General features: G+C 50.8%; 1 protein-coding gene across 1 annotated transcript in view; it reads right to left on the reverse strand.

Moving 5' to 3' along the window:
- Nucleotides 1-25,842, reverse strand: part of SMG1 (SMG1 nonsense mediated mRNA decay associated PI3K related kinase) — a 2,768,248-nt gene that overhangs the window by 1,786,075 nt on the left and 956,331 nt on the right. The gene's annotated exons all lie outside the window — the stretch shown is intronic.

The raw sequence follows: 25,842 nt of genomic DNA on the forward strand, positions 1-25,842 counted from the left end.
TGTCTAGGAGCTCCGGATTCGAGGCGGGCGTGGCAGAAGACTGGATGCTGACTTGCAGACACGGTGAGCGTTACGCTGCTGGATGCAGAAGAACACGAAGCATGAGCTGCTGTTCGGGCGTGGTTTAAATATCCTGAAAAGTAGTCCCAGGTAAGAAGATCCCCAGAACCACATCAGAGTATAAAAAATAGTCCCTGTAATAAAATAGTCCCATCCAGGCCTCACGTTGGCAGCATGGTCTGCATAAGGTAAGTAAAGTCTATGAGCTTGGCGCCTATGGTGCCAGGACTGAATCCAAACAGTCCCCAGCCGGGGCTGTTGGGGTTTTAATGAGTATCTGGATGCCTGCTCCCGGGGCTGATCGACTCGATCCGGATGCCTGGGGGTAGGCATCATGACACCTGACCCATCATCTGTGTCATCCTCCGTCTGAGGCCTAACACATAGTCCCCCACTTGCTTGGCGGGACTTGGAGGGGTGGCCTCCCAACTTTCTTTGATCAAGGAAAGGGCCCCCCTCATGGGATGTCCAAAGAGTAACTCAAAGGGGGTGAAACCAACACCCTCTTGATGTACCGCTCTGTAAGCAAACAGCAGGCATGGCACGAGGAGATCCCACTTCCTCCTTAGGGGCTCTTCCAAAGCACCTAGCATGCCCTTGAGAGTCTTATTAAATCTCTCAATAAGACCATTGGTCTGGGGATGGTAAGAGGTGGAGAACTTGTAAGTTACCCCACATTCTTTCCACATGGTCTTCATGTAACTAGACATGAAGTTGGATCCTCTGTCAGAGACAACCTCCTTAGGGAATCCAACACGGGTGAAAATGCCCAGGAGAGCCCTGGCAAACACTTTGGCAGTAACAGTCCAAAGGGGTATAGCCTCAGGGTACCTGGTGGCATGATCAACCAAGACCAGGATGAACCGATGTGCACCTGAAGTGGGAGTGAATGTCGATGCCCACCCTCTCAAACGGTGTGCCAACCACTAGCAATGGCTGCAGTGGGGCAATGACACTGCCTCCAGTCTTGCCAGACAACTGACAAGCTGGGCAGGTCCTGCAGTGGGACTCCACTTCTACTCCCATCCGTGGCCAGTAGAAATGGGCAGAGCGCCTCTGCTTAGTCTTCTTGGTCCCAAGATGACCAGCTAAGGGCACCTCATGTGCCAACTGCAGCAGGAAGGGCCTGTAAACCTGGGGTACCACCAACCTCTTGAGGACACCAGATTCAGACTTAGTTGGCTCACTAACAAGGAGCTCACCCTCCCAATAGATCCGGAATGTCCTAGGCACTTCTTTCCTCAGACCCTGGAGAGAGTGGCACTCTCTCTGTCCCTTACAGAAGTCCGCCCGGGAGGGTCCCCCTTCAGCTAACAAGCATTGAAGGTCGGGATGCTCCTCCGGGTTGAGAACCTCTCCCACAGGAGAGTCTTCTGTATCTTCTCCTTCAGGAGTTGAGTTTGGGTTTTCCACTGGACCCAGCCCATCCGGAGCATGGATTCCAGTGGGTGCTGTAGGAACAGCAGGAAGAGAAGGAGCCCCCTTCACAGAGGTGGCCTTCTTGTTCTTCCTTCTTGCCTTAGGCGTCGCCTTTTGCTCGGGTACCTGACTCACAGCCAGACCCTGTGTCACCTGTGACCTAGTGACTGCAGCAGCAGTCATGGGAAGACCATCCGAGATCAACCCCAACTCTACTAGATCATTACCTAACAGAATGTTAGCAGGGACATTGTCCTGAACCAGGACAGGAAGCTTTGCTGTCTTGTCTCCAATCATGAGTGCGACTAAGGCTACAGGCGATAATTTGGGAGACCCCCCCAGCTAACCTGGTGGTTCTCAGAGGAGCACCTATATAGTCCTCTGGCTTGAGCAGGGTCCTGTCCCCCGCTGTCATGCTTGCCCCAGTGTCTCTCAAACCAGTAGAATGCTGGCCATTCAAGAGGACACTTCTCAAAAACCTATGGGTGTTCTGTGGGATAGTCACCAGTACTTCCGAGTATTGGTCCCAGGCCCCAAGTGACCCTAAGGAAATATCTATAGGAGCACCAAATGTGATTCCTGTAGAGGAGGGGAGGACAGTGGCCTCCACCTCAGACATGGGGTAAGGGCAGCTCAGGCTGACAGCCTGTACTCCAAGTGCCTTACTTTTACACTTGGAGTACCCCTTCTTGTGATCCAGAGCCCCACATTCCCAATCGGTGCCAGGAATGCAGGGTACGGTACTGGAACCACTGGGAGCCTGCTTTGCAGCAGGTGGACCACTACTCTTATTCCCACCCACAGATGACTTATCCCCACTAGATTTATGGGTCTTAGGAGAGGAAGGTTTTGATTTACCCGACTGATTGCTTCTGGCACTCCTCAGCTTTCTGAGAGGTCCCTTTTCTTTGTCCTTGTCCTTCCCACTTGAGTCCTTCAGGGACACCCGGTGGGAGACCCACTTGTTAGCCAACCTAGCCAGCTTAAAGGGATCCAAAATGTTCTTGTCAGCAACATACTGACGCAGCTCTGGTGAACAGGCTTCAGAAAAATGCTCAAAAACAAAAAGGTGAGACAATTCAACAAACGTTTTCACTTTGTAACCATCAATCCACCCCATCATGTTCATGTTCGCAGTACTCACCCAGTCAACCCAAGACACATTCTCTCTTTTCTTAAAATCCCTGAACCTTTTGAGGTATTGGGTAGGTGTCTTGCCAAACTTCAAAGCAGACTTCATGCACTCATACTGACCCCTTTATTCCACACACAGTTTCAGAATACAGTCATATCCAGTTTGAGGCACTCTGCTTAACAAACACGTCGCCCAATCTCTCTTAACATCATGAATTGCACAAGCCATTTCAAACGCTTCAACCCATTGGAGGATATCTGAACCCTCCACAAACACGAACCAAATCTTTCATAAACTTGGTGGCTGTGGACCTGACACTCACAGGGTTTAGCTGAATTCTCCACTCTAGCTTTCTCTAGCTGGATTCTCTGACATTCAGTGTCCTTGTCTTTCAGTTCAAGATCCCTATTCTTGAGTTCCACTTGCTGTGCCAGCTCCTCTTAAGTTCAGCATCTATTTCCAACTTGCGGTATTAATAACTCAAGTTCCAAGGAATTCCTGGGGTTTGGAACAGAGACACCAGCAATGGTGGCATTCCCAGAAACAGGATCAGCAACAACCTCAGGGGCAGAGTCCTCGTTGGTTGCATCCCCCCCCTTCAAGAGTTTCACCATCGGTCTGGTAGTCCACCAGGGCAGCTATCAGCTCAGCCCTAGACTTATCCACAAAGTCTAAATCCCTGGTTTCACAAGCACTCTGGAGAGCCTCTAAGCTCATCCTAGTCAACTTACCATTTGCAATAGACTCCATTGCTTGTAATGCAGTTATCTTGTACACACCTAAACCTCAATTTAACAAAGTGCAGATATTTTGTAAGTGGCATGGTTATACACCAATTCTTAAAACCAACCGCTGCCACCAGTGTAAAGACTGGAGGGGGGGGGTCTGTACTTCTGCTCTCTATGTGGTAGAGGAGAGGTACAGAGGACCCCAGCCAAGATTCTCTATTGTTGGTAGCAATGGATGAGCAATCAAGGCCCACCTTCTCAGGAGGTGATGCAGGCTGGTTCTAGTACAGTGTAGTACTCGAGCCCCCACAAAGGAATGTCCACACACTATTAGTTAAAACAGTCTTTATATAATATTCAAGGTTATGTACACTATCACAATAACTCACTTTGTGCTCAGAAAATCCACAATGGCAAATACATACAATTCTAAAGTGGTACCACAATTTTCAGATCTCATTAAAGTGCATCAACTATAATCTGGTTAATTGTCACACAGATCAAATTCATAAAGGAAACCAACAATAGATATAGGAGGAAAGCAGTTGGTAAGAACAATTGGCAGAATACTGGCCCCTACCACTAGAGACAGTTCTGTGTGGAGATTCCCCCCCCCCCACCTGGGCAACCTGTAAAGCAAAGATATATCACAAGCCCAGTCCATATATTGTTCTATAAGTCTTTTATTCCTTCTACAATAGTTCTACAACCCCAGTGTACCTGGAATGTAGCGTTCGTCGTTGGGGAATCGACTGCCCTTCTTGAGTGCCCTCCCTTTAAGGCAGGTACACGGGTCGAACGTCAGACGGAGAACAGGGTGAACTACGGCGAAGTGGCAGCTTCTTTCCTAGCGGTGCTCGTTGACGACAGAGCGTTGGCGTCCTGCAAGGAAGAGGCGTTCGGGGCACCTCAGTGACGATAGCTTTGGACCGCAAAGAGATGAAGAACTGTGGCCCAGCAAGGGCGCCGAGTCGTCAGCGTCTGTGGTCTTGAGGTGGTAGGAAACCCACCGGCGGCCTAGACTTTCTCCGGCAGGACAAAGCGGTCGACGGTGCAGGCGAGAGAGTCCTTGGATCAAATGTTACTTAGGCAAAGGGAACACGGTGGGCTCCGGTCGGCGACGGCGGTGATGAACAGTGTCCGGTCACTTCTTGTGATTCCGCGGCGGTCCCAGTCTCCGGTCGGCAGCCTGTCGTAGGTCTGTCTACCAGGGAGCTTTGGCAAAATCAGCTGGTGCATGATGGTCCCTCGTAGCTCGGGAAGAGGGCGCCTAACCATGTCCTCTCGGTCAGTCCTTGGAGACACAGCAGCTTTCAGATCCAAGTAGAGCAGCAGCCAGACTTCTTTCAGCAGGGCTTCAAGGTTAAGTGTCATGATCACTGGTTATGCCCCTAGAGCGACCTCCAAAAGTTCTTGGACTGTTGCTTACTATTCCTGGGTGGTGGGTAAGAAAAACAATGTCAAAGGAATTCATGAAAAAGTTACTTCCTCATTACCCAAAATGGCCACCTAGTTTTCTTCCTGGAAGCGGCTGTGTGTCTAGATGTTTACACTCATTGCATATATAAGCCCCTCTCCTCAGTTGCTCCGCGTCGTTCTGCTGTTGCAGTGAACGGTTACCGCGGATCAGCTCTCTGTCCTTAGCGGAGTGAAATATTTCCATAGTTTCCACAGCCTTTTATATACCTAAGGTACATTTCCACTAGGTTTGTAGCACTGTTATTCCCCGTCACGTAATTCCTGTCAGAAAACGCATGCTCGTTTACAGCCGGCAGCGTCACCCTTACTTTAGTCAGCAATTCTCCTCAAAGCACGTATTACCTCACATTGATTGTTTGTGACGCGCGTACGTTTCATTCTTTGTTTCCACTTTAGCGTGTACCGTGTATGTATTGAACATTGAGCCCCTCAAGGTTCCGGGTGTTGAATCAGTGTTATACACAGAAGTCTGTCACAGTCATAGCCTTGATACATTGTGTTATATTCAGAATTCTGTCACTGGATGCTCTGACATTAAAATAGAGCGTTCCATGTTACAGAAGTCCCCATAGCTCTACATACGTTATAAGGCAAGTGCCGTTGGAAGTGTTCCATTAGGCTATGAACATTACTAGGGAGTTTTCTCCATTTGCAGCACCACCTTATTCCCTATGCTGTTAACGTTTTCCTATTTGTAGGTACTGTAGAATTTTCCTATCCAGCGCAACTTTACTCTGTTAAAGAGCAGTGTATATGACAATGCATTACTTACCGTAAAAGCATTTCTGATGGTTGTATCTGCTTAGATTCACATGCTGTGCATAGGTCCGACATCCAGTGGTCACTGCGGAGTATTGCATTTTGTTTTTCGTAGTCGAAAAGGGGACGTCGACAAGGCGTGTCTGTAACACTATCCCTATAGTGACGTGCGTTGTACCCACAATCCCTCACGCGTCGAGGTCCCTCTGTTTGTATTTTTCTGCCCTGAGGGAGCCTTCTAGACGTGAGTGAGTACAGAAAAGAGAGAAATATAGAAAAGGATGTCTATGTTCCTTCCATCCGAGCGGGGAGGAAGGGCGGGCGCATGTGAATCTAAGCAGATACAACCATCAGAAATGCTTTTACGGTAAGTAATGCATTGTCTTCTGATGTTTGTTAATCTGCTTAGAATCACATGCTGTGCATAGACTAGCGAGCAGTACCCGGAGTTGGCGGTGGGTTATGAGAAGGAACAGTAGAGAAAAGATGTCTTAATACTGCCTGCCCCACCTGGGAGTCAGATCTAGAGTGTGCATCTAGACAGTAGTGTTTTGTAAAGGTGTGCACAGAACTCCAGGTAGCCGCTTTGCAGATGGACTCAAGGGGAACATTTGCAATGAATGCTATGGAAGCCCCAGTGCCTCGAGTGGAATGTGCTCTTGGCTTGAAGGGTAGTTCTCTCTTAGCAAGAATGTAACAGAGAGTGATGCAATGTACAATCCATCTAGATATAGTGGACTTAGAGACGGCATCTCCTTCTCTTCCTGCTGCCACCGAGACAAAGAACTGATTAGTCTTTCTCAGTGATCTGGTTCTTTCCATGTAGAACATGACAGCTCTGCGTACATCTAGTGTATGCAGAGTTTTTTCTCCCAAGCTGGAAGGGTTTTGAAAGAACGTTGGTAGTTCTATAGATTGGTTTACATGAAATTTGGAGATGAATTTTGGTGCAAACCTTGGGTGTGTGCGGAGAACCACCTTATCCTTGTGAACTGATACGAAGGGGTCTAGTACAGAAAGAGCCTGTAGTTCACTTACTCTCCTAATGGAGGTGATAGCTATTAGGAAAGTAGTCTTAAGAGTGAGGTATTTAAGAGTTGCCTTGTGCATGGGTTCGAAAGGAGTGCCCATGAGTCTAGAAAGTACCACGTTTAAGTCCCATCCGGGAGCTGGGTTAGCTATCGGGGGGTGTATTCTCTTTACCCCTTCCATAAAGGCCTTGATAACTGGTATCTTCCACCACGACACTTTAAGTTGGGAAGTGGTGTATGCAGAAAGTGCCGCTAGGTGGACTTTAATGGAATTAAACACTAGACCTGAATCCAGTAAATGGGTCAAGTACAGAATAATGTTAGTGGCAGAGCAGTCCACCGGGTTGATGTTCTTACTTCTACACCAGATGACAAATCTTTTCCACTTGCTAGAATAGCAGTGGCGAGTATTAGGTTTTCTGGCTTCCCTGAGGATGTCCATACATCTCTGAGGGAGATGTAAATGTCCAAATTCTATGATCTCAGGAGCCAGGCTGCTAAGTTCATGGTCTGAGGGCATGGATGCAGTGTCCTGCCCTTGTCTTGTGACAGCATGTTGTACGGGCAGGGAAGTTTCATTGGGGGAGATAGGGACATCTCCATCAAGTGAGCGAACCATGGCTGCCGGGCCCACATTGGGGCTACTAGTATCATGGTAACCTGCTCCTGGTGCATCTTGTGCACCACTTTGTTGAGGAGGGGAGTCGGGGGAAAGGCGTAAACAAATTTCCCTGACCATTGAATCAACAGACCGTTCCCCTTGGACTGGTTCTGGGGGTACCTGGAGGCGTAACTTTGGCATTGTGAGTTCTCCAGGGTTGCGAACAGGTCTATTTCCGGGAAACCCCATTGCGTGAAGACGTCTAAGACGATGTCTTTGTGTAATTGCCATTCGTACTCTTTGGGTAGGGGGAAGTCTCTGCTGAGTTTGTCTGCTAGCAGATTGAGTTCCCCTGGTACATGTTGTGATAGTAGGAACATGTGTTTGAGAGCCCACTTCCATATATTCTGGGACAGCTTAGACAGTCCTGGAGAGTGAGTGCCCCCTTGTTTGTTGAGATAGTGCATGGCTGTGGTGCTGTCTGTGAGGACCATCACTGTCTTTCCTTGTAAGTGTTCCTGAAAGGCTTTCAGTGCTTTGAACACTGCTAATAGTTCCAGCAGGTTTATATGCTTGGATGCTAAGCTCGGAGTCCACACTCCGTGAGCAGTCTGATGGGATAGGTGAGCCCCCCATCCTGTAAGGGATGCGTCTGTGGTTAGAGTGGCTTCCACTGCGGGTGTGGCAAAAGTTTTCCCTAATAACAGGTTTTCCTTTGTCCACCACCGTAGCGAGAGAACCAAGGCCTGCGAGACCACCACCAGATCGTCCCATTGTCCGCTGGCCTGACACCACTGGCTGTAGAGCCACTCTTGCATTGGGCGCATGCGCAGGCGCGCGTGAGGTACCAAATAAATACATGACGCCATCATCCCTAGCAAGCGCATTGCTTTGCGTACCGTCACCTCTCGACCTGCCACATATTGGGGGATCTGAAACAGCATGTTTTGGACCCTCTCGTTGGAGGGGAAGACGAGGCCGTCCTTTGTTCGAATTAGAGCCCCTAGGAATTGTTTGATTTGGCTGGGGTCTAAGCTGGACTTCTTTTCGTTGATGGAGAAGCCCAGTTGGGACAAAAGGTCTACGGTCCTTTGGGTATTGGAGAAGCATGTTTCGTAAGAATGCCCTATTATGAGCCAGTCGTCGAGGTACGGGTAAACCGGGATGGATAATCTGCGCAGGTGGGCCGCTGCCACTGCCAGTACCTTCGTAAATACCCTTGGTGCAGAAGCTATCCCGAAGGGTAGTACTCTGAACTGATAGTGTTTGTTCTCTATCTTGAACCTGAGGTATTTTCTGTGCGCTGGCAACATTAAAATATGAAAGTATGCATCTTTCATGTCTAGTGTTGTCATGTAATCCCCCTGTGATAACAGTGGGATTACTTCCTGCAGGGTCACCATACGAAACTTTTGGGGTTTGACAAAGTTGTTCGCTGGGCGCAGATCTAATACAGGGCGCATGGTTAAGTCCTTTTTGGGTACAAGGAAGTACACTGAATAAATACCTTCTGTTACCTGAGATAGGGGAACAGCCTCTATAGCTTCTTTTTTCAGTAGCTCTTCTACTTCTTGAAGAAGAATGGTGAGGTGTTCCGGTGTCATGCGTCGGTTCCGTGGGGGTCTGTATTTCGGGGAACCGTTTAATTCGATGCAGTATCCGTGGGCTATGGTGGATAATACCCAGCGGTCTGACGTTATTCCCTCCCATGCTGAAAGGAACGATGTTAGCCGGCCCCCGACCGGTGATGCATGGGAGGGGACCCGAATCTTTGGGTCATTTGTTGGTATTGGGCGTGGGGCCTTTTGGACTGGAGCCGCGCCCTCTTCCTTTGCCACGCCGTTGGCCTCTTTGACTGAACTGGGTGTTCTGGTTAGCGGGCCAGTTGGTATCAGAGTAAAATTGTTGTTGGCTTTGCTGCTGGCGTTGGCCACGAAAGGAGCGTCTATTGCCATAGCTGCGTCTGTTAGGTGGCCTAGAAATTTGGTCAAGAGTCTTGATGGTATCAAACTCCTTCTTCGCATGTTCTAGTGCCTCATCAACTGCTTTCCCAAACAGATGTGTTTGCTCTATGGGCTTATTTATTAGGGAAGCCTGAGTTTCTGGCTTAAATCCCGAATTGCGCAGCCAGACATGGCGTTTGAGAAGTATTCCCTGAACCAGGGAGCGGCCAGCTGTCTCTGCGGCATCTGAGGAGTTCTTTACGATGCCCTGGTTTACAAGAGTTCCCTCTGATATAGTAGCCAACAGGCGTGAACGCAGGGGTTCTGGTGCGTCCTCTGCTTCGCTGCGCAGTTTGCTCCACTGTGCATCTGCGTAGCTAGCTAGTAGAGAATTGTTATTCGCGATCCTGGTTGAGAAGGCGGCGGAGGTCGTGATTCTCTTCCCAAGTGCATAGAGCTTCTTGCCCTCTTTGTCAGGTGGTGCCTCACTAGTAGATAGTGGTACCCCCGCTCTCTTTCTTGTGTTTGTCACTACCAGAGAGTCCGGAATAGAATGTCCCCTGATGTACAAAGGGTCAGAAGACGAAGGGCTGAAGAGCTTTTCTATCCGAGGGTTGACCCCTCTGACTAAGGCCGGATTGGAAAGGGAAGGAGTTATTCTTCTCTTTATAGAAGCCAGGAGCGGAATGGACTGGCTGACCGGGGCTTTTTCTTTAATAACTTTTTCTACAAAGTCTATGTCCGGAAGAGTCTCCCCTGTGTCTATTTCAAAATGCGCTGCTGCCTTGCGCAATAGTGCATTAAGTGAAGGCTGGTCATCTATGGGGGAGGTGTTCCCAATAGGTGAGTCCTTGGGAGGAGAAGGGTGAAAGACATCAGGGTCTGAGTGCACTGATGGGGATTGCCAAGGCTGCACTGATGGGGAGTGCCAGGGCTGTGAGGTAGCTGTATCTTCCTCAAAAGCTCCTGCGCTAGTGTAAGGGTCTTCCTCAAACCTCTCCTCCTCATGTTCTCCCTCTCCACCTAAACACTCCTCATCTTCCTGGAGGTATTGCTCCTCTTCAGTGAGGTCATATGCATCTGCATCTATAGAAGGGGGAAACAGCCTAGGAATCTTGACCCTAGGGTCATCCTGGGTCCATTCTCTTGGTCTTTTGGGTGTGGGTGGGTTTTGGCTACCCAAGAACCTCTCCATCTTTTCCATACAAGACTGGAGTCTTTCCAGGGTCTCATGGGGAACCCCTGAATAGTCTAGAGGGGGGAAATCAGTGTTTTCATCGTCAAAACACTTCAAACGCTCCCACAACGTCGACGAAAGGTTTCCGTCGCCCTCAGAAAAGCCCTTCGGTAGTTCAGAAGTGCCTTTAGATGGATTGGGCAGTTCCTGGCTACTCTTGTGCTTTTTCGGCGTTTCTATTTCCTTCGGTGCGGTATTCGACGTCTGTTTCGTCGTCCGCTTACGTTTGTCCTCGGAAACAATTCTCGCCAGACTCTCGACGACGAGTTCGTCAATCGAGGGTTCTGGAGTCGGCGTTGCCTGCGTTGCGCGTTGTTTTTCGACGGCCGCTCTATGGAGCGTTACGTCGGATGTTTTTGAGGTAGCGCCCGTATTAGATGAAAGCCCAATCGCTGGTCGCGGCTGCGTTTGCGGGTGGGGCTTGAGACCCTTGCGGTCTGAGGTCGACGCCGGAGTGCCCTGCGTCCCCTTCGGCGCTGGTGGATCCTTCGTCCTGGACGAAGAAGAGCCGTGGGTTGTGTGCTTAGGCCTATGGGGTCTGTGTGCGTCCTTGTCGCCGGGGTGTTCATCCCCATAAGCAGGGCGTGAGCCGAGCCCGTCGGGGCCGGGGACGGACGTCGAGGAGCGCGAGCGCTCCTTCTGGGGGTTAATGACTTCCGTAACAGACGTCGAGTTATCACCCTCCTCGTCACTTTCTGTAACAGCGGCGGCGGGTGAGGAAATTGACTTCGACATAGCGTAGTCCGCCCACCTCTTAACTTTCCGTTCTTTAAGAGTTCTTGGTTTCAAGAGCTTACAGGCCGCGCAGCTGTCCTCCTTATGATCGAGGGGCAAGCAACGATTACAGAGCTTGTGTTTGTCCTTCCAAGTGTATTTGCCCCTACAGCGTGGGCAAAACTTAAAAGGTGTCCTCTCCATAGCTGAGGCAATGAAAACTGGTGATAACAACCCCAAGGGAAAGATAGGGGAGAAAGAAAGACATTCTCGACAAGAAGGTAAAAGTTTGAAACCCCCACTCTCCCTACTGTATGTTGGCCGGCGAGGCCTGGCCAGGTGTTCGGCAGCGCCGAAGGATCTCCTCCGTCTCTTCTCCTCCGTCGAAAACTTGCTCGGCGGAGAAACAGCTTCACAGCTAACGTCGAGGGGAGGGATCTTTAACAATGAGTATATATTAAGGACCGAGGTCCGTAGTAATTGTTTAGCAATGTCTCTCTAGGAGCTCCGCGTAAGGCGACCATAAACTGGGCGGAAAAAAACAATCTGAGGGACCTCGACGCGTGAGGGATTGTGGGTACAACTTACGTCACTATAGGGATAGTGTTACAGACACGCCTTGTCGACGTCCCCTTTTCGACTACGAAAAACAAAATGCAATACTCCGCAGTGACCACTGGATGTCGGACCTATGCAAAGCATGTGATTCTAAGCAGATTAACAAACATCAGAAACTGTGTTATTACGTTGCTCACACACTGTTTCAATTTCCTTGTGCACTGGCCTTTAGTGTAGTTCACATTATTGTGTTCAAGCCCTTCCTTGTCCATCATTTATTTTCTAGCACAAGGCACACTTCCCAGTTCCATATTGTCACACATACGTGGGGGTTCTTCCATCCACTCCCCTCAAGTAGTGTTTCCATTCTGCAGTTTCCACTCTTCAGAACAAGCGCCCCTGCTCAGAAGCAGGATGGAGAGCCCACCATTAAAGAACTAAAGGTAAAGATAGAGTGCGTGACCAGGAATTAGAATAAGAAACCTTGATCTAGTTACATTTGTCCTTGGAAATCATCACTGAGGAGTTTACTGTGTATCCCATAGATGAATGGTGGCAGCATATAGAAGAATCTTTCAAGAAGAGACAACATTGTAAGCCAAGAAGAGTCCTAAGGTTAATGATTCAGGAGTGGGTGTTCCCGCCGAGTTCAGGTAAGCGTTACATTAAGCTTCAGTTTTACTCCAGTTACTCTTCGTAGTGGACTTCAGCTTCTGAACACTAATTCTAGCAGTGAGAGGCCCCCAGATATACTATTTGATCTCCCATTCATTCTGCGGGTCACACTCCGGCAACCAATCGGTCAGAATGGCATGCAGGCAGGCAGCCAATCAGGTGCATAGTGCATTCAGGCCATTCACTTCTCTCCAGACACTCACAACAAGTTATGTGTATTGGGACAAGTACCCAGCCATTCAACACTCCACACTGCATTCATACCAGCAGGGCTGTCTCAATCATTGCGTCAAACACCAGAAACTAGACATCTACAACAAGTGCATATCCGTCACACACTCCATTCACCCAGGTCCCACCCACAGGGTGTACCCACAACATACAGTCACTGGGAAGGCTCCAGCCAGTCTGGCCTGGACTTCACAACACCGCCATATATGGAACTTCCACCCAACAGCCAGTCAGGGGGAAGGGACAGAGGGGAGTCCTTACTCCCCTGTAAGGAGGGCTTACCAGTACTTTGGGAAAACAAGGTAACGGGCAATAGAAAGCAAGAGGCCACAAGGGCCATCTTGTTTCCTATCAGGAATCAACCGATTCCAATGGCCGGGCCTGGGTATCCCAAAATGGAGGATACTCAGAGCACCTGTCAAATTCAGCATGGAGCTGCCACCAGCCCATACCCTGCTCTGTGGGCCACACACAGGTGCCCAAAAACATACACTAGGGGCACAGGGCTGTACCCCCACCCATGGGTGCCATAAGGGTATCCCATGGGTCTGTACACCAAACCAAAAGAGAGCTGCACCGCCAAGAGTCCCACATGAACTCCTGCGCGGAAAACATAACCGAACACACGATAAAAAGCAGTAAAGGACAAGGATACAGAGGTCCTGTCCCTCCGATGCATTTCCAGCATCACACTCTCCTCACATCTGACGTCTCCAAGAAGTCACACTACAAGATACACCTCACAGGTAGTCTTACTTTCCTATCCTTCCCCCAGAAGCTCACTGTCTCCAGCGCTCTGGTTCTCTAAATTTGCCTGCCTCTACTCTCCAACCTCTGCAGCACAACCAAAACAGGACTGCAAGACTTTGCCTCAGGCCCAGGGATCGTATCTCTCCAGTACTGAAATCTCTGTGCTGGCTGACAGTGGCGGTGAGGATTAAGTTCAAAACCCTCTGCATTTTCCACAAGGCCTTCTGGGGCCTGGGGCCTCAATACCGTCCACTCTCTCTTCCTAAATATCTTTGCTCATCCGCCTCAAACTGTCTCCAAGCAATGAGTTGGCGGTAGATCTCTTTCTTCTGCTGGGGCCTCCCTCTGGAACAACCTCCCTGCCTCTCTGAAACTTAAGGAGAACCATCTCCGGTTCCAGAAGCACCTCAAGACCTTCCTCTGCTTCTGCTTTCTCTTCTCTCCCCAGCTGATCGCCTGGCTAAAACAAACTGCATTGGTTACCTGGCTACCCTCTGATCTCAGGCCCTGGTCCCCTCCCCACCAGTTGCACACCTGCACTGCCCACCCCTAGCAAACCTTGCACTCAGGGACTGTTTATATATCCCTACAGCCCCCTACCTGCACTTGACACCTGTATGCACTTTATTTTCTTTATTTACTGTTTATCCTATGCACTGCACCCGCCTCCTTCCCCCCGCACTTTTCCTCCTACCCCCCCCCCCCCCATATCCTGCACTTGCGTGATCTCAATGTCACCTGGCCTAGTAAGATCGTTGTCTGTCTTCCCTCTGGTACCCCTCCCATGCCTCGTCGAGCCTTGAAACACTTGTGTATAGGCAATTTATAAATGCCATATATCAATGGAGGAGGGCAGAAAGATTTAAACCAGCAAATTCTGCAGAACCGCCCTACCAAACCTAGCGTCTGCTCCCTGTGCAACGTCCAAGGCATAGTGCTTGGTAAAGGTATGTAAAGATGATCAAGTGGCCACCCGGCAAACATCCCTAACTGGAACCCCTCTCTGGAGGGCTGTAGAGGCAGAGACCCCCTCTGGTCGAGTGGGCCCCGACACCTGCTGGAAGCTCTTTGCCAGCCGACTGGTAAAACACTTGGCTAAGCTTAGGATAATCCACTGTGATAAGAGTTTGTTTAGTGACAGGCAGACCTTTCCAAGACAAGGAGTGTGCCTCAAACTGGACTGATTTCCTAAACTCAGCCGTACGGGTGACAGATACTCAATACACTCTTGGGATCAAGGCGATGGAAACATTCCTCCTCCTTGAAGGGATGCGGAGGAGGGTAGAAGACAGGTAAATCAATGGCGTGGGACAGATGACATTCTGAAACTACCTTAGTTAGAAATCCTGGCCTGACCCTCAGACTTTATCGCGTAAGAACTTCAGGAATGGGGATTTGCAGCACAAGGCTTCAGTTTGCGAAGCCTCCTGGCAGACATGATTACGACCAAAAAGGCTGTTTTAAGGGACAACAGTCGCATAGAACAGGAATGCATAGGCTCAAACGGAGCGTCAATCAAAAACGTCAAAACCAGATTAAGATCCCAATCTGGGACAACATAGGGGGTTGGCTAAAACCTGTTGAGAAGGCCCTTCAGGAACTGGGCTTTGACAGTAGGATAAAGAATGAACCTTGGTCTGGGGATCTCTTAAACACAGACCGTGCCGCCAAATAGCCTTTCTCGGGGGCAACTGCAGAGGCCAGTGACAGAAGGAAATCCATCACCATGGTGGTGGGGCAAGTGATAGGTTCAGTCTCACGTTCCCAGCACCACGCCTCAAATCTTCTCCACATGCACTCATACAGAGATCTAGAAGGTGATTTGCGTGCAGCCAGCAGTACCTCAAGCCCTTCCTCTATGAAGTCCCAGTCATCATACCACATCCTCTTAAGAGCCACGCATGTAGGTTGAGGGAGTCCGGGGTCAGGTGAAGCACCCATCCTTCCGACTGGACGAGGAGATCCGGACGCCGAAGCAACCGGTGAGGCGGACAGGTGGTCAGATCCAGGAGATCGCTGCGCCCAATTTGGGGCTATCAGGATCATGGTCGCTCGAAATCTCTTCAACCTCCTGAGAAACCAAGGAATTACTGGAATTGGAGGGAAGGGGTAATGGAGAGGGAAGGACCAATCCACCAGAAATGCGTTCCAAGTGCACTGTTCGCTGGGAATTACCTCTAGCAAAACTGCTTGCCACAGAGTCCAACAAGATGTGCAAACAGATCCACTGCCGGGGTACCCCAGAAAGTGAAATTCTCCTCTAGGACTTCCACGCACACTTCGCACTCGAGTGAGACCGTGCTCTGCCTGCTCAGAGCATCCGCCAAGGTGTTCTGTCCCCGCCAGATGAACTGCAGAGACAGAGATATGGTTCTATCTCAACCAGAACCACAGCTGAATCACCTTTGTGCAGAGCGGACAAGAGTGCACACCACCCTGCTTGTTGAGGGAATGCATGGCCACTGTGTTGTCCGTCAGGACGAGGACATGCTTCCCTCAGAGACGGTGCAAAAGCCCTCAGGGCTAACCTGATGGCCCGCAATTCCAGCCTGTTGATATGCCACCAGGTTTCTGATGGAGACCAAAGGCTGCCCACCTGCAATTCTGAAACAACTGTACCAACTGGTTGATATTGCCGACTCGCCTCAGGCGAAGGTGGTTTGGCGAGGCCTTCCCCAAACGGGTGTCTAGGACCGCTCTGATGCACTGGAGGCGCTGGACTGGCGTCAGATGGGACCTCAAGTTGAGGGAGAAGCCCAGCCTGTGCAGTAGTAGGTAGGTAGGTGTCTTTGAGATGAGACTTGCCCCTCCAACTTCCCTCGGATCAGCTAATCATCCAGGTATGGAAATACATGGAGGCCGGATCGCCGCAGGTGGGCAGCGACTACAGCTATGAGCTTGGTGAAGCACCTCAGCGTGGAGGTCAACCCACAGGGAAACACTTTGACTGATAGTTCCTACGTTTCCTTATTGGCGACGAGCTCTATCTGTGCTTTTGGTGCATCAGCACATGAAAATATGCATCCTGTAGGTCTATCGACACCAGCCAGTCCTGAAGTTCGAGACAGTGGAGAATTTCCTTCAACATCACCATCCTGAATCTGTCATTCCTCCTGAGGTCCAGGACGTGAAGAGACCTCCTCCCTTCTTAGGCACCAGGAACTAACAGGAATACCAACCCAACCCTCTCGAATCGGGAGGCACCGCTTCCAGGGCCCCCTTCGATAACGGGGCTCTCCGTTCTTCTGGGAGCTCCTGTTCCGGTTGGATTGGGGGAGGTGGAGGTCTGTCTGGAGACGTCTTTAGAAAAGGCAGACAATAACCCCACCAAATCAACTGCAGGGGCGTCGGGAGTTCTTTCCTGCCAATGTGGCCAATGCCCTGCCAACCGGTACATTGTGGGAGGGGAAATCAATGTGGCTTGGAGGGCGCGGTTGACCCTGCTACTGCTTGTTGGCCTCTAGAGGCCCCTCTGCCCCTTCCGGAATGCGAGAAGCGCCTCTGCCCTTGCCTGGCTTGCAGCAGCTGTGCCTTCCTGCCATAGGGCACATAACGTCTGTAGCCCCTACCACAGGAGGCAAAGCTCAAGGAAAGCTTGGCCGGCTGCGCCGCTAGGTCCAAAGATTTAGCAGCCAATTCGGACTCCTTGAATATCTCCAAGGCCTCGAGTGCCTTTTGCCGAAAAGCATATCACCTTCAAAAGGCAAATCCAGCAATCCGTTTTGGACATTCGGGGAGAACCCAGAGGTTTTGAGTTAAGCTTGGCGAGTCATCACAATTGCTGAACCCATTGCTCTGCCAACACAGTGCCACATCCGGGCCCATCTGCAACGACTGTTTGGCTACCTCCTTCCCATCTTCCACCAGCTGTAAGAAACCATCCTGCATGGCACCCTCAGGGACGTACTCTGCCGCCTGTTCGACTGCTTTCCATAAGCCAAATGAATATTTGTCAAAACCACATGCCATGTTAGTGGCCTTAAGAGCCATACTACCAGAAGTGAACAACTTTCTGGGCAGGGCGTCACATTTTTTCCCCTCTCTGTCCGTAGGCAGGTGAGGGGTGAATGCCACAGCTCTAGCGGAGACCGTGGCAGCCTGAATCACCAACCCTTCTGGAGAAGGATGAGTAGTGAGGAAAATAGGATCTTCCCTTTCCGGCCTATACTTCCCTGTGAAGATGGCATTCACAGGGGGGGATGGTACAAGGGTGCTACCATAAGGAGGCTAAGGGATATGCAATGGCCGGTTTGAAAGGCATATTGGTCTAGACTGTGGGACACTTGTCCAAATTGTTGGTAAAATCTTAACCCTGAAGAGGGACAGCGGACCTCTTCAACACCAGGGTGTCTACTACCATGTGAACCAGGTCCTTGAACTTCACACTAGCGTGGGTATAAGGTGGTTTCTGCTATAACTAAGTCTGGAGAAGTATCCAGACCACTGGCTTCATGCAAACCCTGAGCCAAAGCCAATAAATCAGATTGGTCGTCTAAGTAGTCAACGCCGCTGGCGCCCTTGAACCGAGTGTCGACCGCGTCCTCAGTGTCATCATGCTCCCCGACACCAAAAAATGGTGTGCAAGGAGCCGAAGAAGCCCAATCCCGACAGATGCACAAAGGAACCATCACAGACTGTCGGCGCCGAAGGCTTGAGGATGGATGCCGAAGCCATCGATGCGGAGGGTACTTTTGGCATTGAGGGATGCTCGGGCAACCGAGAAACGTAAGGAGTATCAGCTCTTCGGCCTTCCGTCGACTTATGCCTAATGGGCAGAACACCCAAAGACGCTTTCGACGCCGTCGACGGAGTGGCCGGTTTGGGGTCGGGAGCACTGAGCACCGCTTTAGCCACCAAAGCCTGCTGGTCGGGGGACAGAGCTGCACCTACAGCTGCTTGAGTCTTAAACATTTCTAAAAGTTCTTAAAACTGTCCCACTCCTCCCGAGTGGTGAGCCCCGCCTAGGGCTCCTCGATCAGACGATGAGCTGGACTCGCGTTGGTGGTGCTGCTTCTTCCACGAGGAAGACTAGGATATGGCTCCTGGATTGGGACAGCTTCTTGGTCTCCTTTCCATGTCAGTCTTTTCCCTTGGTAGGGGAGAGCTCCTCAGTCTCGGCCTCCGAGGACCGGACAAGCAACCGCTCCAGAGACTTGGCGGCAGGTAGGCCCAAAGCCAGTTTCCTGGGTCTCTCGCGCATGGACTTCGGCTGCATCTTTGCTGCATCTTTGCACATGACGCGCAGGCCTCTGTGTCGTGACTAGCACCCAGACACCACAGACAGACATCATGGGGGTCAAAGACATTTTAACCTCGCAATCATGGCATCGCTTGAAGCCCGAGAGCCTGTGGGAGGACATTGCGTTGAGGTTTTGAAGAAAAAGTACGAACGTACAGTATGCACGTCGAGTAACTAGAGTTGTGTTATTTGTACGACACCTGATGTCACATCCGGAGTCGCTGATCGAGAGCCTATCAAGACAGATCAACGGCCGAGAGTCGAGGTCCCCAACACCCCCTGGCGAAAAGTTTCAGAGCAGCTAAGCTGGAGATGAGAACATCTATCATGAGGAGGTATCTGCGGAAAATTAGCAATCCATTGAAAGGACGTTATTGACCCGTAATCGTACCGTGGCCCACACATATAGGGCATCTACCCACATCAGAAAACCCTGGCCCAGGCCCATTCTCAACACCATCTTCATAAAAGACCACTCAATCCAGTTAAAGGCCTTTTCTGAGTCAATCAAGACCAGACAGACATCGTTCCCCTGAGTGTGCACCTGATGCATAAGGTTAATGGACTTTCAAATATTGTCCAAGAGCAGTCTCCGTCGTATGAAGCACACCCGATTTCCCCCACCCACCCCCCATAAATCAGGGACAGAAGCAGGGTTTCTTGTCTGGAGCCAAAGATATTAGCCAAGATTCTTACGTTATTTAGCAGAGAGATCGGGCAGTAAGAGGCACATCTCTTTGGGTCCTTCCCCTCCTTGGGTATTGCGACAATCATGGCCTCCAGAATTGAGCTTGGCAAGGGGCCTCCCGATAATACCTCATTGAAGACGCTGGCCAAGTATGGGACTAGCGTGGATCTGAACCTTTTGTAAAATAGCACAGAGAACCCATCGCTCCCAGGCGCAGTACCTGGCTTTATCCCCTTAATTGTCTGCAAAATCTCCTCCTCAGAGATGGGTGCCCCCAGTCGTTCAGAGTCTCCCCTTGATATGCCCGGAAGGGACAGGGGGTCCAGGAATGTGGCTATATGTTCATCCCGGCAGTAAATTCAGATAAATAAAGATTTTCATAGGCGTTAGCAAATTCCTTCGCTATATCCCCCGGCCCATGTACCACCCTTTCTCCCTCTCCCCTAATATCACCCATCTCCTTTCTTTTCCTTTCCTCCCTTAGCTTCCAAGCCAGGATTTTTCCCACCTTCTCCACCACTCGTGGCGTTTCTGCTTCAGAAATAGCAGCTGTTTTTTCTGTGCCCCGAACTAGAATGGCCTTGATTTTCCCCCTGTAAATATACAGTTTTGCTGCCCTACATGGCATGCGGTAGGCGCCCCCGTAGCTCCTGGCTGCAGTTCCCTAATCTTAACACTTAGCTCTTCTTGCACTCTGCGTTTTCTTTTTCCGGGATCCTATCCTGATGAGAACCTCCTCAAAGTGGCCTTGAAGGCATCCCAGAGAGGCTGCACCCCCACCTCACCATTGTCGATAAAGGCAAAATAGTCGAATTTCTGATAAAATCAACTGGGAAAGCTCCCTATCCTTTAGCAAGAAGTCATCGCCGCGCCCCCTTCCTGAGGGCCTCGGACCATGGTCATTCCCCACCACTACTCTGACCATATCATGGTCAGACCATGGGACCAGAATGACACAAGAATCTCTAACTCAGGCCTTCACTTCAGTATCCACCAGTATCAGGTCAATCCTAGAAAAGGAGTTGTAGACCGCTGAGAAGAAAGTAAAGGGTCCATCTACCCCCACTCCACTCCACCTGAGCATCTGTAAAACCCAACTCCTGAATGATTTTCCTAAACCTTCTAGAGGACGGTTTGCCCTGGTTGTCGCCCCTTCCATCACCCATTCTCTTGCGATCTCTGACCGGGTCTAAGACCATGTTAAAGTCTCCACCTTCCACCAATCGGCCCTCCACAAAGAGCCTCTGGTCATTTTTGACCGCAGCCTCCCAAAATTCCACCTGTCCCACATTAGGGGCATAGAGTGAACAGTCATCCTTTCACCACACCGGGATCCCTTAATTAACAGGAATCGACACGCCCCCCCCCCAAAACCAGGTCACTTTTTATCCCATCCACCACCAGTCCCAGCAGCGCTGAGAGTACAATCGCCACTCCACTTTTTGTCTCCTCGCTCAAGGCCACGAAAACCTCCCCTCCCACTCCCGGCCCCAGGTGGGGTTACCGCCCCCTCTGCCAGTGCGTCTCTTGTACCATTAAGAGCTCTAACTTGGCTCTTTGTAATTCCTGCATAGTCATTAATCTTTTAGCTGGAGAATTAAGCCCTCTAACATTAAGGGAGCCAATCACAAGGTCACCCTCCACACACCTTGCCTTTCCACCATCCCTTCCTGAGACATGCTAAACCATATCGCTGAACACGCTGAGCCTCATGTGGGCCTGTTCCCCCAAACTCTAAACAGATAACCCAACCTGCCCTCGCCATCTTGAGTGGCCTATCCCAGCCCACTACCCCCCCCCTCCCCTGCCCACTCACTGCCCACCATCTCCCTCCCTCCGGCATCCAATCCAGGTACTCCCCACCACCTTCCAGGCTACGATCACCAAAAAGGTCCAGAGTAAACAGGACTCACTTAACAGGCACCAAACCGTTCTTGAGCTGCACCTCACGAGAAATTTCACGATACCATCTGCTTCACTACCCGCTCTCCGCGGAGACACTCCCTTGTCCTCCCCAATCACATGTTCCCAGCTCAGGGGCCAGAGGGGGCTCTCGGTGGGGTATTTGATTTTTCATATTTGCAGGCCCCCGCCATCTTCCATCTGTTTCCGGTATCTGCGGCCTGCGCCAGGGGACCAGAAGTCTCTCCCGAGCCTGACGCCCGGAGATGTGAGTCTCCCATTAGTTCTTCAGAAACTTGACTTGCGTCGCTCTCTATCGCCAAATGGAAAGTCTGGCCGTCATATCCAAAGTTCAGGGAGAACTGGAATCCCCATCGGTATCACACCCCGTTGTCTGTCAGACAGATGGTGAGGGCCGAAAAAGATCCTGGAAGATGGTGATCTGAACCTCGCCGTAGTTGATTGGGCCCACCTTCCTAGCCCGATCCAGGATCTTTGTCCTCGGGTCATAGTAATGGAAGAGCGCCAGCACCTAACAAGGACCCCTGGAACCACCCCGCGCTCAACTCCCGGATGGCTCTCTTGATATCGCCCTCTGTTTCACCCTCTCTTTCTGGGAAGCTGAAGCAATGTAGGTTGTTTCAGCATTCTCTATTTTCTTTGTCATCCAGTTTGAGAGTGGTCTCCACTTCCCTCCTCTCCACGTCAGCCAGCCTCACCCATGTCTGGAGTTCCAGGATGTCCACTGATGACTAACTGGCCTCCAGCCCTCGAATCTGGTCTTCCACCAAGAGGAGTCTCTGGTCCATTTTGTCCAAGCTCTGATCCAGGACTGACCCGATACCCCTGTTCTCCTCCATGAGGGCCGCCACGTCGGACTTTGTGGCGGCCCGGGTCACTCTCCATGTCGTCATCTGGGGGTGCAGCAGCCGTTCCAGTCCTCTCCCTGCCCTCAAACTGGATCCTCAGGCAGGGACGCTTTCCAACTCACGGTCCGGAGGGGGGGGGGGGGGTGTCGGTGTCAAAACTTTCAGCGGGTCAACACTGTTGTCCCACTGTGCTGTTGTACTGGTGCCTCCCGGTCATGTCTGAGGGGGAGGGGGCTTCATAAACCAGTCAAGAACGACCTGTGCTGCCAGCCAGGATCCTCACGGGGGATCCCTCCCAAGGGAACCAGTTGGGGGATTAACCCCCGGGAGGGGCGCTGGGTTAAGGAAACTCCAGGGGACACAATCACTGTTCCTCACCCTGCCAGGGGGCGGCGTGCACAGCATACTCACCCCTGGGCCAGCATGTGTAGACACTTCCTGGGCTTCATTGGAGGGAGCCTCACAGCCCCCCAGGATGGGAGCAACAAAGACTGCAGTGCCAGCTCATCTGTGGCCGCTCTGTCTTCGGCTCTCCAGAGCCCTCCAGAGCGGTGAAGCCGCAAATCCTGCCACGCTCCACTTGTCCGCCTTCTTTTGCTGTAATTAGGGCTGTGGGGGCTGTGACCAACGAGCCCCCGGCCCTGAGAGCAGCAGGCTCTGCGGTTCCACTCTGACCCCGCAGGACCTACATTAAGCAATGAGCGGAGTCTGCTGAAATCTGGGCCCGGCGTGCCCTGTCCAAAGTCACTGCTGCGTGCCGGGGTTGCCAGTTTCTCATGCCTCCGCTTCACCTGCGGCTATCTCGGCCGTCCATATCGCTCCAAACTTGGAGCGGGTGCATCCCTGCTAATCTCCTTGCAGGGGCCACCAACAGAATCACTTTCTGGGGTGAGGTAAATGTGTGGCTCAGTCCCCTTTCGATTGCTGCTGTCTCGGAGAGCACGGAAAGGCTAACTTTCCACCTTAAGCCCCCTGGTGGCCTCCCGGCAGCAAACATTTATACAATTTTTTGCATTATTTCTAGTGTGCACATTCACATTTACCGCATATGGCTACTGAAAGTGGCTAGGCAACAAGATTGTCGCTTGTTCTTTGGCCTTTTTCCTGCCTTACCAGGTCATGCACTTGTCTGGGAAAGATGCTGCTATCACGGCCTAGTGATGCCTTTGTGTGGCCAAGGAAGGGGTTGGGACTGTCTGGTCCCATTCCACATCCGTGGTGATTGAAAGTCTAGGTGTGTGGCTTGAGCGAGACCCACAGTGGTCCCGGATTGGCCACCTGAATGGTGCAGATCCTTACCGTTGGTGGGCTTGCAGATAGAATCTTGGATAAGAAGACGACTACTGCAGTAATTTCTCCAGATTAGTATTGGAGCCAAGTATCTTGTGCAGAAGAGCAGCTGACTGATGAACCATGGACGGCTCCTGAAGATGAGCAGCATCCCCTCCTGTGTTTGGCCCGGTGAAGACCTGCTGGACTCCCTGATCTGCGAAGGCCCTTTGCGGTGCTTCAACTGTACCCTGCACCCCGCTAGAACAGTCACCATTCGCTTCCGTCGACGGAACATCTGTGGTCGCTAGCTTGTAGTTTAAGTCGCCTACCCGCCAAACATCAGCCTCCAAGCTTCAAGGGAATACTGCTCTGGAAAGTCTTTTTTCAACCACGACTGGAAGGACACCTGCCGTCGCCTGTGTGAAGTGGCCATCACTGGAACTCGCCTTGCCCAATCTGGTTAAGTGTCCTGAAGGTCTGCATAGGTGTGTTCTGCATATCTTTCTCGTCAAGGGTTGCACTGAACTGAACGTGCAGTAAAAAATATTGAGATGGCTTCCAGGGGTGCAGCTAAGTGAGGCCGGTGTTAGGCAGAAACCTGTGCAGTTCCCTTAGGGACCACTGCAAAAGATGTAAGACTACAGGTGTTGGCAGTAAACCCACTTGGTAGCAGTCTGAACCACCCAGATTTACCTGGTAGCTGTGGCTGAGCAGTCAGACTTCCCTCAAGAAGAGTTAGGCAGTATGCAAAGTATACTCAATAGGCACTCAGATACAATAATACAAGCAAACACTGACCAGAGCTTTGGTATCAAAGTATATAATTATTTATTTAAAAACACACAGTTGAAACACTCCAGCACTCTTATTGTAAAATATTCTTAACACAGTTACTATTATGATATATACACCCCTTTTTTCCTATTAGAAAATCACAGTAAAACACCACTTATTTTCATACAGAGGTGAGCGCTTAACTAGATTGCACTCTAATAAGTTTGTGAAAAAGGGAGGGAAAAAGACAGAATAAGAAGAGGTACACCACTCTACGATTCCAGAACACTTAGCAAGGCAGAGAGCAAAAAGTCACTGGTGAGCCAAAGTCCAAATGCTGGGCCCAATCTTAGAGAGAGCGGAGCACAAATGCGCCCAAGATCACACAGTTACACTAGGCTTAGAAAGTCTTGCAGAGGGTTCAGAAAAGCGTTTAGAGAGGCTTAGAAAGTTTAGCCAAGGTGTCCCAGGCTAACCCAGGTTCGAAAGCCGGGGGCTAAATCTACCCCGTACAGTCGGTAGCAAGGGAAGCCAGGCGGAACACGGTACCTTAAGTGGGAAGGATCCTCCAGCGGTGGCAGTTGTTCCTGGTAGTGGGTGCAAGTTGCGTCGTCGTCCAGGGGAAGAGAAGATCTCGACTTGGAGGAAAGATGAAGGTCGTTGCACTACCAGGGCAGAAACCAGCCGCAGAGTTTTCCGGTTAAAGGTGGTACCTTGGTTTCGCGGTCGTGGTAAAACGTGATATCCCGGTTGCCGGGGTGCTTGGCACGGGCAAGGCGGCCACGAGATACGTCGGGAAAGCGAAAAGAAGGTGAAACTGGTTATCCCCACCAGTTAAAGGAAGAAGACTCTCCGGCGGGAGATCTCCTCTGTCGTTGGGAAAACGTGGTGAGACGGTCAGCTTCTCCCTCGTCGGATTCTTAGGTCCTGTGGCGACTTCTGAAGTTCCAGTCCCCAAAGCCCTGCTTTTATGCAGCAAACCCCCATTCACTCAGCCTAGCTGTCACTCAAACATGCTAAGTGGTGAGCCGGCCGGCTCACCACTTGGGCCAATCAGGACTGAGTGCGACTTGAGTTGCCTAGGCAACTCAGTCCAGGGTGCCTAAATTCCCCTCCACCCCTCCTAAGTACCGCAGACATAGTGGCACCACTTTGGAGGGCTTCTGTGGAGAAACCCACCAAAAAGTGGAACAAATGGCTCGACTGGGGTTGGAGTCACAGGAGAGAACACAAACGCCATTTTAGAATCAAGTTTTGGCAAAAAATACCAACCGGAGAATTAATATTAAATAAACCGGCGGTATGTTCGAGGCTACCGTAAATAATTAAATAAAGATAGTAGCCTAAAACAATGAGAAATCCCATAGGAAAATATTCGCGGTTGAATATAAAAAGTAGTATCCACTGCCACCAGCCAAAACTCGATCAGGGGGGACGGAGACGTGCCCCCTCGACTAACAGACCCCGGGGCAATTGAATTGCCCCAGCCAGTACGTCCACAATATGATGGTTTGTACTGGTTCTGTTCAGAATTTAAGACTAGTAAAGTCAATGGTGACTTTACATGCCCTGGGAGACAGTCAGTCCCAGGGTATGGAGTCTATACTGGGGGGTCACTATGACACCCCTGTGTCACTGCACTGAGGGTGCTGGGTAACATCACAAACACATGAAGCCCTATGGAGTAAAATACCCCATAGCCCATTAAACACATCTAGATTCAAAGAAACACACTCAAATCATGCCCAAGAGTGAGGGTAAAAGAGTCTCACTCTTGG

The sequence above is a fragment of the Ambystoma mexicanum genome, chromosome 2q (assembly GCF_040938575.1).
Source record: "Ambystoma mexicanum isolate Mex_15411 chromosome 2q, UKY_AmexF1_1, whole genome shotgun sequence".
In the NCBI taxonomy this organism is placed as follows: Eukaryota; Metazoa; Chordata; class Amphibia; order Caudata; family Ambystomatidae; genus Ambystoma; species Ambystoma mexicanum.